Source organism: Coturnix japonica, chromosome 1, assembly GCF_001577835.2.
Source record: "Coturnix japonica isolate 7356 chromosome 1, Coturnix japonica 2.1, whole genome shotgun sequence".
Taxonomy (NCBI): Eukaryota; Metazoa; Chordata; class Aves; order Galliformes; family Phasianidae; genus Coturnix; species Coturnix japonica.
Genome location: NC_029516.1, coordinates 41,486,835 through 41,499,300, shown reverse-complemented (window position 1 = coordinate 41,499,300; position 12,466 = coordinate 41,486,835).

Sequence of the window (12,466 nt, the reverse complement as noted above, 5' to 3'; positions counted from 1 at the left end):
ATGAACCGGTCGGTTATCTGGAATCATAACCCTGCCCTTCCTCGTTACCAAACTTCAGCAGACCTGTGGTGTGGCCATCAGTATGAAGAAGTGTCGGGTACAGTGGCTTCTTTGTGAATGGATGTGCTTTCTCTGAGAACTGGACCGCTGGTAATTAATTATCTCAGTGTCTTTGATCTATTTACTCTGCGCATATTTCATCTGTTTTGGTTTGTTACTTGCGTTTCAATGATCTCACATTAAGGAGCAGTCCCTTCAGTTGGGAAAATGGCTTTTCCCTTTCCCATGGGAGCAGACCAGTGAACGAGCTGCTCGTCAGAGTTGACAGATCCATTTTTTACTTCTGTGAGCATGACTGCACTGATTTAAGGAATCTGCCCATATACAGCTGGGGAATGCTGCTGGCTCTGTGTGCATTTATAGCAAACTGTAGCCTCCCATTGGACTGTGAAGCTATTTGGCTGCTCTCTTACTTCGAGTCTCAGTTTTAAAGGTAAAATGGCAGAGATGATAAAGAGCCACTATCATTAACGATTCCCTCTTCCTCAGCAAAAGCAAAGCCAGCTCTCCTTCCAGCTGCTGTTAGAAATCTCAGTTATTTAACACAGGCAATAATTACAGCAAGACTCAGTACATATTTGGCTGACCACAGATTTTCCCCAAATAATTTTATTATTACATACTGTGTCCTTGAGTTCAAAATAAATGAGCTTTTTTTCACCATAGCAGACAACAAACCAATGCTGATAGCATGAGGTCACATACTCCACTCCTTCTATCTCCTTCCCTCCCAAAAAGCTTGTAATCCATGTGGGATGTTCACCACCGTTTGGGTGACAGAAGAGGCTGATATTTTTTGTTTCTTCCTCCTACAGGCTGTTGTTTGTGAGCATCTGGTGGTTTATCTTTAACAATTTATGTTATTCACTGTGTGTAAAAGTGCACTGAAGGAGGGAGTACCAGTTGGTTGTTCATTCCTTTATTTCTGTTCTTAAAAATTAACACTGAAGAAGACACAGAAATATATATATATATAGGAAAATCTCTCTTTGTAGACCTTCCTGCAGGATGGGCTGGGATTTATTATTCTCACCCTCCAGGGTGATGCTGGGACACAAACAACATTTGCTCTCTCCTCAGTTTTTATTGAATGAACAGCTGTCCTTAAGCCATGTCACGAAGCAAATGTATTCGCTCGAGCTAGCAAAAGCATGAACTGTTCCCTGCATTTGATAAAGAGCATAGAGAAAGGATGGTTTTGCCTCTGAAAGTTCTGGGCTCTGGTTGAGCCACTGTGTTGCCCAAGCAAAGCAAAAAGGAAGATGTGGTGCCACAGCAGTTCTCCCAGCTTCAGAGCTTCAACTCACAGCCAGCTTTGGGGCTGTCCTTGCTGCCCCCCAGTCCCTCAGCAGCACCCTGGGAGGCAGCAGCTTCCACAGCGCTCATCATCCCTGCCCCTGGGGCCTTCCTTCTGTGCAAGGGAAAGGGGCAAGCACAGCAGCCAGGGGCTGAAGCACGTTACATATTGGACTGCAAGAGGTAGCCAGTGAACAACGCTGTGGGAAGTATCCTGCATCCATTTATGGCTTATGCTTAGGAGAGCCAAGTGCCTTGCCCAGCACCACAGGGAGACAAGTTTAGGCTTAAAGAGGATGAGATTTTCTCTTCCAGAGCCCAGCAATCAGCCTAGCAGCACGTAGCCTTTCAAAGTGCCTGCACCAGGATGGGTTTTTCTTTTCCGACACTGGAGATTACGTGCACTGGGAAAAACTCAGCAGGAATCAGCAGGCTGGTGGTTGCCAGCCCACATTTTGCTCTACCCAGCCTCCTGCTAAGGGAGCAAGGCCTGAGAGAGCCTCACAAAGATGGCCCTCTGAAGATGCCGCAGGAGAACACGGGAGTTTTTCCTCTGTAGAGAAAATACCAGCCCCGTGTTCCCAGAACGTGGCTGCCCTCTTATGGCAGAATCCTAAACTGTAGGGTTTTTTTAGGAGAAGAAACTGACGGATGCCTGATGTCCATTCGTTGTGCAAATACTTTAAAAATAAAGAGCAATTCCTTACTTCAAATGTGTTTTGAACCATAAGTGAAAGGGAAAAGACTGAAGATCGTGCTTTTGCCATCATCTAAGCCTTCACAGTCTGTGCTGCTGTGTGTCAGAACACACGGAGCTTTGCAGTGATGGCACTGCTGTCATCTCATGTCCTTGCTCTTGAAGCATTCCCATCAGGGATAAGGTCTTGGAGCCTCTCCCAGCTTTTCGGAGCCCTGTCACTAGAGGACAGCAGGAGCACCACATGGTGTAGCCAGCTGTTTCTCACAGGTAAACAGCCATATAAACGCATGAAAAAAAGAAGGAAATTCTCCATGTGTGTGACTGTAAGTAACTGATGGCTCACATGACATTCTGGCAGTAAGATCTAGCTCAGAACTGTCCCAGAAAAAACACAGTTCTTTCTCTGATACCGGGCTTACATTGTAAAGAAGCCAAAGGCCTCTGCCCAAAGTGATACCAGATCACATCACCACTTGTTTCTTTTAGGACAGTGCCCTGGGTCTTCTGTAGGTGTGTGACTATGCAAAAGGCCAAAGACTGTGTGTAGCATACACAAATAAACCTCAAGCATCCAGACAGAACAAGGGTCGTGTAAGGGCAGCTACCGTTGACCTGGAGAAACCCTGTCTTTCATTTCCAGCACATCACAGCCAGAGATTATTTAATCCACAGATATGTTTACATCCTCCCAAACAGTAACAGCCTATCCAAGGCAGTTACTAAGGAGTTGCTACTCCTGCAGCAGTGGTGTCAGTACAGCCCTCTGGAATGAGTTATTTCCTCTCACAGATGATGTACAGATAGTGAGATAGGTGGAGCAGGTGAATGTGTACTTGACTCCGACTTTTTTCAGTGCCATTTGGCTCCCAGCTCTCAGTGCACGTTACCTCGCCTGAGTTATGGAGCCTTGACACGGCTCTTTATTTAGGTACTCAGTCTGGAAAAGCAATTCCCTAGACTTCTGATTTCTAAACCGGGAGTTGCATCTGGTTTATGCATTTCAGACCTGCATGTAGTGAGGAAGGACAGTGTTTATTACCCCAAACAGCAACTTTAAAACTTTTCTTAGGATGCAGCACGAGAAACGGTATGTACATTATAAATGTCAACAAAACGCCTTCCTTTGAAATGAAAAGAATATAAACAAGAAACCACTGAGCTGCCAGGAGGACAGAATTCCAGATATTAAACTGTTCGGGAAGCTAAATAAATAAAGTGGCAGTGCTGTGTCAGAAGGAGGTGGCCCTGCTGTGGAACAGCATCCCCCAGCATTTATCTACGGCTTCTCTTATTTCGCAGCCCTGGACATGGGCACGGCCACGGTGAGGCCTGTGGGACCATGGGGTCAGCCATTCCTATTCCTCACTGTCTGTTTTCCTGCGCACATGGTGAGATGGTAATCGCTACCCTTACTGCTTTTATTCATCTTGGATGATGGATTGAATGAGCACAGGAGCTTTTATGGGCTATGCTCCACTTGTGTGGGGAATAAAACATTTTGGCCTCTACCTTTACAGGCTGTCATTTCCAGGCCATGCAGCCCTCGCACCCAAGAGGTGTGAGGCATTAACATTTCTCGGGCACTTTAAGAGCTTCAACTGAAGAGTACAGCAGAAAGATAGCACCGTTTCCCCCACGAAGAAAAGTTAAAAACTCTGTTTAACCTGCATGGAAGGAACCTGTACACGCCTTGCCCAATGCCATGCACTAAGGAGCAGGAGCTGAGCTGCAGCTGTGGGCCCGTAGGGGTCAGCTTGCACCAGGAAAAAAGCAAAGTTAGGAATTGGTGAAGAATGCTGGTTGGTGTTTAACAAAATTGCATGGAAAAAAAAAGGAATGATCACAAGTATTTTAAAATGTAAAAATAGTGCTGTTAACTGAGGACACTGTCTAAAAAAGCGGATGCATTTGCAGCCACGGTGACTCTTTTGTTTCCCACACAACAGCCTGGATGACTTTGCAAATGCCCACAGTCTCCTGCTGTTTCACCTTTCACTTTAAATGACTTCATTTTAAAGCTCTTCACTGTGGTTGCCATCCTCCCACCACAAAACCCCTACAGTGGTCCCGGCTGGAAAGCCCCAGCACTTATCACCGGTTGCCACGCCATTTAAGGGCCATACACTGCAGCTCACCGTGTGGGAGCAGAGCAGCAAAGCCTGTGTGGTGCCCCACTCGTGCCAGGATACCACAGCATCTATAATTAGAGCAGGAAATGCCTGTGGCATCGCCATGGTGAACACCACAAACAAGTTCCTTCCTACTGCTGCTTGTGAGAATGTACTGCTGACGTGCCCAAGGAATTATGCTTTCTCTATGGGCCCAGCTGTGTTGCAAGTGAGGTGTTATTTTCCCCATCTTTCTTTCTACTTTGCTGCCTGTGCTGTTTTTTTCCTTATATTTCCTTCAGCTTGAGAGTCCTAGTGGAAGACCTACCCTTTCATCCTACAGTTATGGTACCCAGGACTCGGAGGCACCAGGCCCTGTTGGACAGAATGGCAGCAGGATCCTGCTCTGTGTTAGCAGTGCTTATCCTGTCTGTGAGGCTGAAGAACAGGCACTGATTCTGTAACCCAGTGCTCACTTTCTGGCAGCTCTTCCAGTGACCCAGATTAAAGCTGACCTCTGTGAAGGCCTTCAGTGAGCATCGATGAGCCTTGAGCAGAAGGCAGTGGCATAGAAGGAATAGGTGATGCAAAAGCACATGTAGTGTAGGTGTTGTCTCTCTTCTTTGTTTAAACCCTATGAAAATAGGATTTTGTAATATCCCAAAACACTGCCCTTTTCATAAAGATTGGCTGGATTGGCACTACTGGCTGGATGGTCGCACTCAGAGGGCTGCTGTCAATGGCTCATAGTCCAAGTGCAGATCTGATGAGTGGTGTTCCTCAGGGATCAGTGCTGGGACTGGTGCTATTTAACATCTTTGTAGGTGACATGGACAGTGGGATTGAGTGCACCTTCAGCAAGTTTGCAGATGACACCAAGCTGAGTAGTGCAGTTGACATGCTAGAGGGAAGTGATGTCATCCAGAGGGACATGGACAGGCTCAAAATAGGCCTATGTCGACCTCATGGAGCTCAACAAGGCCAAGTGGAAGGTCCTACACATGGGTCAATGCAATCCCAAGCACAGATACAGGTTTGGCAGAGAATGACTTGAGAGCAGAAATAATGCATATTTTGCTTTGTATCCTCCAAAGGCCACCAAAGTGTAGTGATTACCACCTGCTATACAACAAACTTATCTGTTTATTGAAGACCTCTGTTACCATTTCTCCTCAATTCTGCTCCACAAACACCCCCTTTACATGACAAAAATGGATAGATGCGCCATATAAGCCATTCTTCGTAGAGAGTCAGTGGTTCCATAATCCCATTTTATTGCATTACTTTCACACCCTTTTTGTGGAGCACCAAAACAAGTGAATGATGAGAGAAAGGAGATGAGGCAAACCTTCCTCTACCCAAATTGTTGCTGAGGATTTAAGTAAACAAACAAGAAGTGCATTTCCTCTAATTGCTGAAGTTATAGTGCAGCAAGGAGGCAGTTGTAGCTGTATTAGGTTTAAGCATTTCCAGAACTATGCTTCCAATTTAGTACTTCTTAAAGTGACCTCCTGAATCTCTCTGTGTGCTGCCTACAAACAGCACAAAGCCTGTCACGAGCCCCGCTTCCTGCATAGCTTGGCAGCAGAGCCACAGCAATTACACCATCCCACATAAACCACTGTCACATCTGTTTTGTAACTGCAGCTTTCATGAACCCTTGCAGCAGCAATACTGAGTGACTGCACAGCAAACTGAGCTAAATGTCATCATTGTGTAATCAGAAATGGTCAAAAGCCTGGGTTAGGCCAAAGAGCTGAAACATTCTTCCAGACCTGGACAAGTCCAGAATATCATTGAAGAATCATAGAATGGCTTGGGCTGGAAAGAACCTCCAAGAATCATCAAGCTCCAACCCCCCTGCTACATGCAGGGCTGCCAACCTCAATTCTAATACTAGACCAGGCTGCCCTGGGCCCCATCCAACCTGGCTTTGAACACCAACAGGGACGGGGCATCCACAACCACTCTGTGCAGCCTGTTCCAGCACCTCAGCTCTCTCTCTGTAAAGAACCCTCTGATATCCAAAGCTTTCCTCCTTCAACTTAAAATCATTTCCCCCTTGTCCTGCCATTATCTACCCTTGCAAAGAGTTGATTCGCCTCCTGTTTGTAGGCTCCGTTTAGGTACTGGAAGGCTGCGATGAGGTCACCTTGCAGCCTTCTCCAGGCTGGACAAGCCCAGCTCCCTCAGCATGTATTCATAGGGGAGGTGATTCAGCCTTGTGATGATCTTAGTAGACCTCCTCTGGACCCTCTCTAACAGCTCCCTGTCTTTCTTGTACTGGGGGCCTCAGACCTGGGAGCAGTACTCTGTCCTGCAGTATTACTGTCCTCATTTCCTTCCTCCTCCCTTGCTGGCACCCAGGGTGTGGGGAAGCAGAGGGACTCCACCCTCCTGACCGCCATGCAGGAGCACAGCTCTGCCTCAGCCCAGCACGCAGGGACCAAGGGATAGGACCACAGTGGGGCCAGCTCCTCCAATGTGTGACACGGGCCTTCCAGCCTTACCTTCAGCACTGCCTGAGGAGAGAACTCCCCATGAGCAGAAAACCTAAGTAGTGTTCCAGCATGGATCCAGATGTTCTTGATTTTTTCTCTCTTCTCTGCGTGAGGGCTTTCTGAGAGGCACCTCAAGCGCTGGAAAGCCAGCTGTCACCCAGAAGAGCTTGCTGCTACTTGGCCCCATGCAGGTGAAGCAGCCCAAGGAGCATGACAGCTACCATAAATCAATACCACACACTTCCTCTCCTATCCCCTGTTCCTATATAATCCATTTAAAAGGCAGCCTCTTCTCTGTAGGGACTTCCTCTCTATACGCATTTGCAGCACGTCTAAGGGGAGCAGGATGCTGCCATCATCCCATCACAGCTTGTGAGAAAGAGACTATGTGGCTGCTTCCTCATGTGCAGTCCAGAAGTTGGCTGATACATCAGCATCTCAGAGCTAGTAGGATCTCAAAGGAGGGATGCAGTGCACCTCCAGGCTGGAAGCCATGCACAAAGGCAGAGCTGCACTCTGCAACCCGCCTCCAGGATTTGCTGTCAGACACCCACTGCTGGCACATGGCTGGGGCGGGTGCTCAGACACCCAGTCATGCAGGAGATCCACTGCCAGCATCTGGGGCTCTTCAGCACTCTTCTGATATAAGTGGAAAGTCACATTGCATTGATGAGGCACCACATCCCTTCCACGTGTACACATACACGTGTGAGAGCATGTACCCATCTTCTGTACAAATATATGAATGCTTCCAAATACACACATACAATGGAAAAATAAACGCGTGAAGCACAAACCATGCTTCAAGAGCAGCTCAGTGTTTCTTGCAGATCATTCAACTCCCCTTGGATTCAGTGGAAATTCAGCAAGCACAGAAAGTGCACATTGTGCAGGAGGTCTTTCTGTGCCTTTAGCCCAGCACAATGGTCTCATGTGAGGCAGCTGTTGGCTCTGCTGTCAGTGTTTAGGCAGCAACAGAAAGGAAGCAAAACAAAACGTGGCCTAAACCCCCTGGAAACACACAAATAGATATAAACAGCTGGGATAGAAGAAAGCAGTTTTTTCTGTGTCTCTGCTGAGGATTTAAGGTCTTTTTTCCTCAGAAGGGTTGCTGGGTGAGAGCTATTGCAACCAGAGGATATATTTGGACTATTTGGAAGTCATGCTAAGTCTGTATACAGAAGTGTTCATCTAATAGCTGCAATTTGGAGAGCTAAATCTTTCCAAGGTCTGCTGTGTTTTGTTTTGCTTTTTCCATCTCATGCAGCCTCAAAGTCCACATTTAGCCATGCACGAAGAACATAGGGAGCACTAAGGCTGAGTGAACGCACTGTGATCACAGCATCACATCCCAGAGATTCAATAAGGCCAAGTGAAGGGTGCTGCACTTGGGTCGGGGCAATCCCAGGTATTTATAAAAACTGAGGGAAGTTCTTCACACAGAGGGTGGTGACGCACGGGAACAGGTTGCCCAAGGAGGTTGTGGATGCCCCATCCCTGGAGGCGTTCAAGGCCAGGCTGGATGTGGCTCTGGGCAGCCTGGTCTGGTGGTTGGTGACCCTGCACATAGCAGGGGGGTTGAAACTTGATGATCATTGTGGTCCTTTTCAACCCAGGCCATTCTATATGCTTCTATATATATTATGTTTCTTCTGGGGGACAACATCCATGTTGATACCAGACCTTGCTGTGGACTCTGTGCCTGATACTGCTCTGTGAGGGACAGGAGAGCTGCAGGCCCGGTCACACACTGAGCCACAGCACATGGCAAAGCTCTCCCCTTCTCACCGCCATCCCCTCACACTCCTCTCTCACAGCCCTACACCGGGGATAATGAACAGAAACATGCAACCCCCTATTCTACAGCCAGGAAAATTACAGCAAATATTACTTTTACAGTCAGTTATCAAAAAGCAACCACTTTTACAGCAACGCTGCCATTATTTTATGTGCTCCTTTCACGTTCTGGTTTTTGTTTCCTCTCTCTGTAATTTACTCAGCAGGGGAGAAGCATATAAATTTCCTGTGCATTCTCTGAGCAGTTTTGCCCTCCAGAGATCAGATCGATGCTGTGAGCAGCACAGGAACGGCGAAATCAGCCCTGCGATCCGAAGGAAGCGGTGAAATTGCATTACGTCGTTACGGTGCAATTTAGGAAACCTCTCGTTGTCACAAAGCTTGGAAAGCGACGGAAAACAGCAGCCACAAGCCCGCAGTGAGCAAGTGACAGCAGCAACAGCAAAGGGACGTTTACAGTTCAAGTTCAAAAGAAAAACCAGAAAACAAAAAACCAGCCCAAATCCTCTCCTGGTTTCTCAGGGCTGCTCCCCTGCAACTTGAATTAAAGTGGTGGAGCGATGTGGCGTTCTCTTGGGGTTAATGTTACATTAATCAGAACTGACAAGCATGAAAATCATTCTTTGTTGTCTTTAAATTGCTAATTTAAGATTGAAATCTAAAACGCTTGAGCACTGATCGTTAACACAGACAATCTTGTCTCCAGTGGGCAGCCGCACAATTGTTTTACATTTGGTTCAGAAAACAAATGCAAAGTCTGTAACCAAATCCTAATGTATCGCTTAAGCGTTTCCATTCAAAGACATTCTTTGGCTAAACTTCACCGAACTGCGCCACAGTTTAATGTAAAAGCAGCGTTTGGAGCAGACATTTACATCTGAAGGCGGAGACACCGTCATTGTGTCACGGCAGCAAGAATTCCCCCAAATCCCGATTTGTTGTTTCCACGTACAGATGAACTTCAAGGAACTGAATCTCAGCGGAGGTGCCGAGCAAAGCGTGAGATGCTCGGTAACAAGCAAGCAAACAGAGTTTGTTAAAAGCTTACTGAAATTCAAAAGCCTATTAAAGGGTACGGCCAACATTTCAGTGCAAAGAAGACGGGCACCAGACTGAATGAAGGGGAATAAAGCGTTATCGAATGTGGGAAGGAAAAAAAATAAGAGTAGCAAACAAATCGGGAACGCCTCGTTAATGGAATTACAGGCTGTGTTTGTGGCAGATCAAACCTGGCCTGAAATGGGTGATTTGCCAACGTGACTATGTGCAGATTCGGGTCTTGAGGCACACACAGCCCCCACAGAGTGCGTGCATTTACTTAGCGCTGGTATGAAACTGGATATTCAGCTTGGCTGAAGCTGAAGCAAACGCTGTGACCCGAAGTCATTTCGTTAACCCCAGCCCCACCGGTGGATGCGGTCCCACGCAGTGCTTTGTGCTGGGAAGGACGGACACCTCGCTGCAAGGTGCTGTGGGAAGGTGGCCAAGCCTATACAATTACACCCTACACAATTACGGGGGTGTGGGTGCTGTGCCACACACCTGCAGTTTGTCACACCAGCGCTCTGCTTTTCCCAGCGGTTCCAACAAAGTGGGGTCCCATATCCATGGAGCGCGGTGGGAGATCCGCAGCAAATCCCAGGGCTGAGCTTGCTGCACAAAAGCCGTGTTAAGACACAAGCACTGTCATGCAGAACAAGCCCTGAGAGCAGAAGAAAAGGGCTCAGTGCCTGGCCAAGGAGCGGGGTCACGCACTGGGAGCGCTTTGTGCTCGGCAGGGACAGGCCAGTGGCTCCCCAGGCTCACAGCGAGGGCTTGGAGGAAACACAGGCCGTGAGCCAGGCCACTGGGCAGCCCGGTACAGAACATGGAGGTGCAGAGAGGGCATTTCTCTGCCCTTCTCATTCCTCATACAGAAGTGCAAACCCTTGGACTAGTAGCTAAGCAGGGAAGCGTTCCTTTTGTTTGTTAGCTGCAACATCTTTCAGAAATTTGCTATCATCTGGACTATTTACATGCAGGCTGCATGTAAATAAAACAAAATGTCCATCGTGTCTCACGCTCCCATGTGCAGGGAGCAGATCCCAGGAGAGCAGCTCTGGAAAATATTGACAAGGAAGGATAACCCGGGTTCAGAGCTGTGGGACACTACTCCAGAGCTTGGAAACAAAAGGTATTTTTCACTGTACAGGTGTTCTTAGGAGGTGCAGTTGCTAGATTTGATTGACACACGTTTTGTTCTGCTGAATTATCTCTCAAGAATTCCTACAGCTGCCACACCAGGAGGGCACCATCAGCCCTCAGCCCTGTACCAATCCAGCCAGCCCTGTCTGAAGGCCTCACACACTAGAATTGCCACAGATGTAGCTGGTATGAAGCCCTCGTTGAATTAAAGAACCACTTAGTTCATCTCAAAATGAACCACAGCCCAAGTTCCACATGCAGTGGAAAAAAATCACATTATCTTCAGGGTTTCACACATAAAGAATTCCATGCCATACCAAGTCCCAAATCTGTTTATTCACAAATCAAAGCATTTCAGTTGTACTGAGACACACCAATCAGAGAATCATAGAATGGCCTAGGTTGAAAAGGACCACAATGATCATACAGTTTCAACCCCCTGCTATGTGCAGGGTCACCAACCACTGGACTAGGCTGCCCAGAGCCACATCCAGCCTGACCTTGAATGCCTGCAGGGATGGGGCATCCACAGCCTCCTTGGGCAACCTGTTCCAGTGCGTCACCACCCTCTGTGTTAAAAACTTCCTCCTAATATCTAACCTAAACCTCCCCATCTCAATTTAAAACCATTCTCCCTTGTCCTACCACCATCCATCCATGTAAATAGCCGTTTTATACACAACACAACCAATGCCCCTTGCAGATGTTGCAAGTGATGTAAATATTACTGCATACCTGTATCAGCTTTTAGATGAGCTTTCCAAAATTCCCCTCTGAATGTACCATTCTAAAGAGTTCCCCCTGTTTCAGAACGATATATTTCTATTTATCATCTATGGCTGAACTGGAAACCATCAAGCTATTTGTATTGGTCTACGCAACATGGTGATTTATTATCCCTCCCTCATCCCATCTATTTTCTGCGCCTCAGATGTGCAATTAAATCCATACCATCTGCTGATGTCTGCACAGGGCACGTCCGTACCAGCACAAAAGCAAAAGAACAAGTTTTCTGATGACCAGTGTTCCTTACCCATTGCCTCACAGCTCAGGGCAGCTGACTGCTCCCCAGGAGAGGTGTCATGCAGGAACTGCTTGAACTCAGAGCAGACCCAGAGCAAGCAGTGCTGGTCAGAGCCTCTATGCATTGTGCAAACCAGTATTGGGGTTTGCTCCAGAGAGACCAAATGTTGATCTGTATTTGTTTAAAGCTTGCTTTTAGTTTCATTTAACATATCAGACACTTACAGATGTTCAGATGCCTCATTCAGAATAGCAGCTTATGACGTCTTGTCTGTCAAATGGACTGAATAAATATGTTTCTGGTAAGTGCATGCAATACATATGCATTGTATATAGTTATGTATATTAGGAGCATTTAAAAATACATTAAAATTCTTTGCTGTATTAGAAAGGTTTCAATGCTGAGTCAGAGGCGGTGCTCCCCCTCCAGTGGATGTTTTCATACACGATAGAAAGATAAGAGGTCTCATTTCTCTTAAGGATTTACTACACTTGCTTGCTTCTTGACAATGCATTATGGCATCTATTTTCATAAATACCCAATGAATTTCAAATTAAATTACTTTGGGGAAATCAATTTCTGGCTGTCTCAATAAATCACACACATTCCCGCTATAACGTCTGGGTGGTGAGAAGGAGCTGGGCTTTGTGTATGTCCCTCAGGCCCAAGAATTCTCTTCCCAGCCCTGAATGATTTAACGTGGCCATTACTTAGAGGGCTGTGAGAAAGGCTGGGGGAAAAAAAAGAAAGAAAGGCCAACAAACACAAGCAGGAGTAGCACAGCAATTCAGTGCTT